Source organism: Syngnathus typhle, unplaced genomic scaffold (genome assembly GCF_033458585.1).
Source record: "Syngnathus typhle isolate RoL2023-S1 ecotype Sweden unplaced genomic scaffold, RoL_Styp_1.0 HiC_scaffold_27, whole genome shotgun sequence".
NCBI classification, from domain to species: Eukaryota; Metazoa; Chordata; class Actinopteri; order Syngnathiformes; family Syngnathidae; genus Syngnathus; species Syngnathus typhle.
The window spans coordinates 1,208,973-1,217,054 of record NW_026871933.1 but is presented as its reverse complement, the minus strand read 5'-3'; positions in this window follow the sequence as shown (position 1 = coordinate 1,217,054).

The window sequence follows — 8,082 nt, the reverse complement described above, 5'->3', positions numbered from 1 at the left end:
CGGAAGTCCGAAAAAAGCTCCATGGTTGGTTAAAAATGCTTACCCGCCTCCCTGGAAGCCCAATCGGGCGTAAAATGTTAGGCGGAACGGCCCTGAAGCTCCAGACGGAAGTCCGAAAAAAGCTCCATGGTTGGTTAAAAATGCTTACCCGCCTCCCTGGAAGCCCAATCGGGCGTAAAATGTGAGGCGGAACGGCCCTGAAGCTCCAGACGGAAGTCCGAAAAAAGCTCCATGGTTGGTTAAAAATGCTTACCCGCCTCCCTGGAAGCCCAATCGGGCGTAAAATGTTAGGCGGAACGGCCCTGAAGCTCCAGACGGAAGTCCGAAAAAAGCTCCATGGTTGGTTAAAAATGCTTACCCGCCTCCCTGGAAGCCCAATCGGGCGTAAAATGTTAGGCGGAACGGCCCTGAAGCTCCAGACGGAAGTCCGAAAAAAGCTCCATGGTTGGTTAAAAATGCTTACCCGCCTCCCTGGAAGCCCAATCGGGCGTAAAATGTTAGGCGGAACGGCCCTGAAGCTCCAGACGGAAGTCCGAAAAAAGCTCCATGGTTGGTTAAAAATGCTTACCCGCCTCCCTGGAAGCCCAATCGGGCGTAAAATGTTAGGCGGAACGGCCCTGAAGCTCCAGACGGAAGTCCGAAAAAAGCTCCATGGTTGGTTAAAAATGCTTACCCGCCTCCCTGGAAGCCCAATCGGGCGTAAAATGTTAGGCGGAACGGCCCTGAAGCTCCAGACGGAAGTCCGAAAAAAGCTCCATGGTTGGTTAAAAATGCTTACCCGCCTCCCTGGAAGCCCAATCGGGCGTAAAATGTTAGGCGGAACGGCCCTGAAGCTCCAGACGGAAGTCCGAAAAAAGCTCCATGGTTGGTTAAAAATGCTTACCCGCCTCCCTGGAAGCCCAATCGGGCGTAAAATGTTAGGCGGAACGGCCCTGAAGCTCCAGACGGAAGTCCGAAAAAAGCTCCATGGTTGGTTAAAAATGCTTACCCGCCTCCCTGGAAGCCCAATCGGGCGTAAAATGTTAGGCGGAACGGCCCTGAAGCTCCAGACGGAAGTCCGAAAAAAGCTCCATGGTTGGTTAAAAATGCTTACCCGCCTCCCTGGAAGCCCAATCGGGCGTAAAATGTTAGGCGGAACGGCCCTGAAGCTCCAGACGGAAGTCCGAAAAAAGCTCCATGGTTTGTTAAAAATGCTTACCCGCCTCCCTGGAAGCCCAATCGGGCGTAAAATGTTAGGCGGAACGGCCCTGAAGCTCCAGACGGAAGTCCGAAAAAAGCTCCATGGTTGGTTAAAAATGCTTACCCGCCTCCCTGGAAGCCCAATCGGGCGTAAAATGTTAGGCGGAACGGCCCTGAAGCTCCAGACGGAAGTCCGAAAAAAGCTCCATGGTTGGTTAAAAATGCTTACCCGCCTCCCTGGAAGCCCAATCGGGCGTAAAATGTTAGGCGGAACGGCCCTGAAGCTCCAGACGGAAGTCCGAAAAAAGCTCCATGGTTGGTTAAAAATGCTTACCCGCCTCCCTGGAAGCCCAATCGGGCGTAAAATGTTAGGCGGAACGGCCCTGAAGCTCCACACTTAGCCGCGTTCCTGCCCGGCTTAAAAAAGAGACCGCGCCGGGGGATCTATTTGGCCCGCGGACCGGCCGGCGGTGCTTCCTTGAATGCTTATCCGCCTTTCGAGCTCTCCTGCCCGGCGTGGGTTTCGCGTCCGCGCCCGGTACAGTATGGAAGCCAAAAAAAAAAAAAATTCTAAGTGCGAGTGGGACCGGCCGGCGGGGCTTCCTTGAAAGCCCATCCGCCCTCCGAGCTCTCCCACCGGTCGTGGGTTGGCGTCCGCCACTGCTCAAAGCGAACTTCAAATCATCTGCTTAATAATGTGGAACGCCATTCTTAAGTAGTTTCTCCTTAATTTGGGCTCAACTGGCCGGTAATCATCACCGGTGTCTGAAATTGATCTCAGTTATCCAAAGAGCCCTGACACGGAATACCGTCCATGAGTTTAATTGAAAAACAAAAAAATTAATCTTTATGACACTTAAATACGATTTGCATAATAATTTGGAACAGGGTGTATATAACCAGTAATAAATAACTTAGCTTGTTGCATCCTACACAATGTCGTAAAACTTCCCTTGCTATGTTTTACCTAGAGGTCAAAGGTTTTTTCTTCTGTATCCAGTCCACTCAAACTCCTCTTCCCAGATGTTCTTATCAGTATGTAAACACCTAGTGATTTTTGCTTACGAGACAAAGCCCACATGCCTTCCTCCTCCCCTTGGTGGCTCGTGTCTCACACTGTGGGTAGGGCAAATCCAAAGAGCGGGAGTGCCTACAGATTTTTAGTGTGTGTAGAGATTGTCTCAAGCTATCTGTACTGCACTCCTCGCGAGAAAAGACTTAATATTCTGTCTCACTTGTGGTTTGTTTGCTGTTGCTCTTCTATTCACTTATTCAGTCAGCGAAATAAACCTGACAGAATCCTCGGAGCTCTATAATGTTACGTGTGGTGTCCCACAGGGATCGGTTCTCGGACCAATTATTTTTAATATTCATATGATTCCGCTTGGCGACATAATACGTAAATATAATATTAGTTTTCAATGCTATGCGGATGACACCCAATTATATATGCCGTTATCGATGACAGATCCGCGGGATTGTTGTAATCTTGAGCCGTGCCTTGCGGAGATCAAGCAATGAATGTCTCTCAACTTCCTTCGTCTTAACCCAGATAAAACTGAGATGTTGATAATTGGTCCAACTCGTTATCAACACTTATTCAAGGAAACCGCTATAACTATAGATAACCGTACTATCACTCAAAGCGATACTGTAACTAATCTCGGGGTAATATTTGACCAAACTCTCTCCTTTCAAAAGCACATTAAGAATATAACCAGAATTGCGTGTTTTCACCTTCGTAATATTGCAAAGATTCGTCCGATCCTCTCAACCGGTGATGCAGAAACTATTATTCATGCGTTTGTCACGTCGCGCCTGGACTACTGTAATGTACTATTGTCGGGTCTTCCTAAGTCCCGCATCAAAAGTCTACAGTTAGTACAAAATGCTGCTGCAAGGCTGCTCTCTCGGGCAAGAAAATTTGATCACATTACCCCAATACTAGCCAACTTACATTGGCTCCCGGTCCATTTAAGATGTGATTTCAAGGTTCTTCTATTAACCTATAAATCACTGCATGGCTTAGCGCCTTCATATCTCGTCGACCTAGTTGTTCCTTATGTTCCGTCTCGTAACCTTCGTTCGCAAAACGCTACCCTTTTAGTGACACCGAGGGCCAAGAAAATGTCTGCAGGCTCTAGAGCATTTTCTATTCGGGCTCCAGAGCTTTGGAATGCCCTACCAATGGATGTTAGAACTGCTACCTCAGTAGAAACATTTAAGACACGTTTAAAGACACATTTCTATGACATGGCCTTTAACTAACCTGTAGTGGCCGATTCGGCTGAAGTTTGTTTTCTCTCCCTCTCCACCCCCTCCCTCCCCCCTCCCCGGCCGGGGAGGTAGTTAGGTGGCACCCATGCTGACAGCGGCTATCTGGATTCTCGTGGGTCAATTCAGGATGGGGGAACTGCAGCTCAACCTCCTCGTAGACACTGCCAGGACAATTGAGGGCTCCTTCGGCAGCCCTCTGCTCTGACATGGACATCCACTTTTTATTTCATTGATGTTCATGTTGTATCATTTGTGCCCTCTCTGCATCCATTCCAACCTGGTGATCCTGAAAGGGGGATCCTTCCATCTGTGGTCCCTTCTCAAGGTTTCTTCTTTTCCCCCAGTAGGGGTTTTTAAGTTTATCCTTGCCCTTTTGGGAGCTTAAGATCAGGGGATGCTTTGAGAATAATTGTCAATTTCTGTCTATGTGAAGCCCTTTGAGACTGCTTGTGATTTAGGGCTGTACAAATAAACTTGACTTGACTTGATTTGACAATCCTCACACGGCGCATGATTTATATATAGTCCAACCTTAACTCTAGCCTTTTCTGGAAACCCTAGTCCTAGTTGGATATCCTAGCCTAGTTAAGTTTGCTCAAAATGGGCGGTGGTTGAATCAATTTACAGTAAAAAACAATTTCACAAAATGCAGGTGGTAGCGTGTCAGTGTCATAATCTGAAGGTCGTAAATTCGACCCTCACACGGGGCATACTTTCTTCTAGTCCTAACTCTAGCCCTAATTTGAAACCCCAGTTGGAAACCCTGGCCACAGTTTGAAACCTTAGTTGGCTTCCCCAACCCGAGTTGGAAACCCTACTTTCAGAATGCTCAGACTTAAAGTCACTTTTTCTTTCTGTGAAGTTCAGTTTGATTGAAATGGCCGGTGGTTGGATCAGTTTCACAGTAAAAAAGAATTGTAAAACTGCTAATGCACAGCCTCATTAGTGCAGGTGCTAGCATGTCAGTCTCATAATCTGAAGGTCAAGAGTTCGATCCTTTAGGTGGGGTAGACCTTTTATACACCTAGCCCTAACCCTAACTCTAGCCCTAGTTGGAAACCCTAGTCCTAGTTGGAAACCTTAGTTGAGCAGGTTGCTCAGACTAAAATAACTAGTAAGCAGGGATTGTGAATATCAGCAAGCACAGGTTGCTCGACTGGAGTCAAGAGAAACAAATTAAAAATTGTACATAAAATGAAAAATGTGCCTCTTTCTTCTGGCTTTTGTCACTGACATTTGGGGTCACCACAACAAAGATCAAAACAGCACACAAACAGTTTACCTATATTTTCCTCTTTCAATTTGATGATTTAGATTTGGAATCTTACCCATTAGGCCAGATAGCCATACAGGAAATTCTGACAAGTGATAGCAGTATAATGATTTTTGAGCATATACAGTAAATCTACAGCCTAGATTCAATAGAAGTTAACTGACTTTGGATCAGAAGATTAAAGGGTTCAAGTCCCTTCATTGTCAATTTAATGAATGATATCAAGATACGCAGCGACCTCTCTCTGTCCCGCCCAAACGGTGTTTCGTCCGTCTAATGAGTGTTTGTCCGGCAGTTTTTTTTGTTCGTCTCGTCGTACTGAGTCGTGCTACAAGTACGGCAGGCAGGTTCTGCTTGACATCGGCAAAAGCGAGTTTTGTCGAGTTCTGGACTTTGATGCGGGAACATCAAAGAAGCTCGGACTGCTACGTCCTGAAGCGTCGCCGGGCTCGTCTGCTATTCCTCCCCCGGTTGGGAAGCGTCGAAAGCGGTGTGCGAGGAGGCTGAAGAGGGGAAAACGCGGGGGCGTCCGGACCAGGCTGGCGGCCAGCCCTGCTCGCCCGGCCGTGCCTTCCATTCTTCTGGCGAATGTTCGATCGCTGGACAACAAAATGGATTACATTCGCCTGCTGCAATCTACAAACCGGACAGTGCGGGACTGCTGTGTGCTCGTGTTCACTGAGACTTGGTTGACTGTCAACATTCCGGACTCTGCCGTACATCTGGAGCGGCTAGCGTGCTATCGGGCGGACCGGGCCATTGTACAAGGGGGGAAATCTCGTGGAGGTGGAATATGCGTCTACATCCGTGACGAATGGTGCCGGGACTCTGTAGTGGTATGCAAGGACTGCTCGCCACTGGCGGAGTTCGTGATCATTAAGTGCCGTCCTTTTTACCTGCCAAGGGAGTTTACCGCGATTCTGCTAGTCGCGGTTTACATCCCGCCTTCCAACATCGAAGGCGACAGGGTCGCGGCTCTTAGTGAACTGTACCAGGCTGTCAGTGAACAAGAGACAGCGCACCCTGACGGTTTCACCATCTTCGCTGGGGATTTTAATCATGCTAACCTGAAGTCTGTTTTTCCGAGGCTGGGACATGTTTAGGAGGGCTGCCACTTGCGACGATCGGACAGACATTGAGGGGTATACTGACTCTGTTTCCTCCTACATCAGGAAGTGTATTGATGATGTGACTCTCTCAAAATCCATCGTCACTCGGGCTAACCGGAAGCCATGGCTGACAGGGGCTGTCTTCAGGCTGCTGAGGGCCAGGGACAAAGCCTTTAGAGCAGGGGATGAGGCTGGCTTGAGGACTGCGAGGGCCGACCTGTCCCGGGGCATCAAAGAAGCAAAGAGGGCGTTCTCGTGCAAAATTACCGCCCTCTTCAAGGACAGCAGGGACGCATGGAGCCTTTGGCAGGGCATTCAGACCATCACGGATTACAAGCCCGCGCCGCAGAGCTGTGAAGGCGACGTCCGTCTGCTCAATGACCTCAACCGCTTCTTTGCTCGCTTCGACGCTCAGAACAGCACTTGCCCGCTGAAGGCCACTCCCCCTTCACACGAGCTGCCCCTGTGCCTCTCCGCCGACAGCGTGAGGAGGGCGCTTGCCGCGATCAACATCCGTAAGGCGGCGGGCCCTGACAACATCCCGGGTCGGGCGTTGAAGGACTGCGCTGGTGAGCTGACGGATGTCTTCACGGACATCTTTAACACTTCCCTGCAGCAGGCCATCGTCCCGTCGTGTTTCAAAGCTGCCACCATCGTACCTGTGCCGAAGAAACCCGCTCCGTCCTGCTTCAATGACTACCGCCCCGTGGCACTTACGCCCATCATCATGAAGTGCTTTGAGTGGCTTGTCATGGAGCACATCCGATCCGTTCTCCCCCCCACCACTGACCCCTTCCAGTTTGCGTACCGAGCCAAGCGGTCTTCTGAGGATGCCATCTGCTCTGCCCTCCACTCGGCCCTCACCCACCTGGAGAGGAGGGACTCGTATGTGAGATTGCTGTTTGTGGACTTCAGTTCTGCCTTCAACACCATTGTGCCACAACGCCTCATCAGCAAACTTGATGCGCTGGGCCTCAGTACCTACCTCTGCAACTGGCTACTGGACTTCCTCTGTCAGAGGCCACAGGTAGTACGTGTTGGCGACAAAATCTCCGCCAGCATCACGCTGAGCACGGGGACCCCCCAAGGCTGCGTGCTCAGTCCGCTGCTCTTCACCCTCCTGACGCATGACTGCACTGCAACCTACAGCGACAACCGTATCGTGAAGTTTGCTGACGACACGACTCTGGTGGGTCTCATCACCAAGGGAGACGAGACTCAATACAGGCTGGAGGTTGACCTTCTGACCACGTGGTGCAGGGACAACAACCTCCTGCTGAACGTCGACAAGACCAAGGAGATTGTTGTGGACTTCCGGAAGGGTCACACCCAAAACCTGCCGCTGACCATCGACGGTGCTGTGGTGGAGCGGGTGAGCAGCGCCAAGTTCCTGGGGGTGCACATCAGTGAGGATCTCTCCTGGTCCACCAACACCGCATCACTGGCAAAGAAAGCCCAGCGCCGCCTGTACTTCCTGCGGAAACTCAGGCGAGCGAGCGCTCCTCCGACCGTCATGACTGCATTTTACCGCGGCACCATTGAGAGCGTCCTCTCCAGCTGTATTGCTGTTTGGGGTGGCGGCTACACTGACTACAACTTGAAGGCCCTGCAGCGCATAGTGAACACTGCTGGTAAGATTGCTGGTGCTTCGCTCCCCTCCTTGAAGGACATTTACACCTCCCATCTCACCCGCAAGGCGACCACGATTGTGAGTGATGCGAGTCACCCCGCTCACTCTTTGTTCGAGCTTCTGCCCTCTGGGAAGAGGTACAGAAGCCTGCGCTCCCGCACCTCCAGACTCTCAAACAGCTTCATACTCCAGGCTGTTAGGATCCTGAACTCGCTCCCCCGTTCTGCGTAGCGTCCTGTACTTTTACTGTCTGAACTGTCTGAATGCACACTGGCTCTTATTATTTATTATTTGTTATTACTCTTATTTATTGTTTGTGCCTTTTTGTTTATGATGTTTTTTACTTTTGCGCTATGCTTGCTGGCTCCGTTATTTATTGTGTTATCTGTTTATTTATTATTTATTCATCACTCTTACTATTGATTGTTTGAATTTTTGCCTTCTTGTTTTTATATTGTGTCGCGTACATGTATGTCTATAGTGTTATGTGTCTCGTCACCGTGGGATAGAGAAAAACGTAATTTCGGTCTCTTTGTGTGTTGTGACATGTGGAGAGATTGACAATAAAGCTGACTTTGACTTTGACTTTGAATGTCAAGACGAAAGTAGCCTAG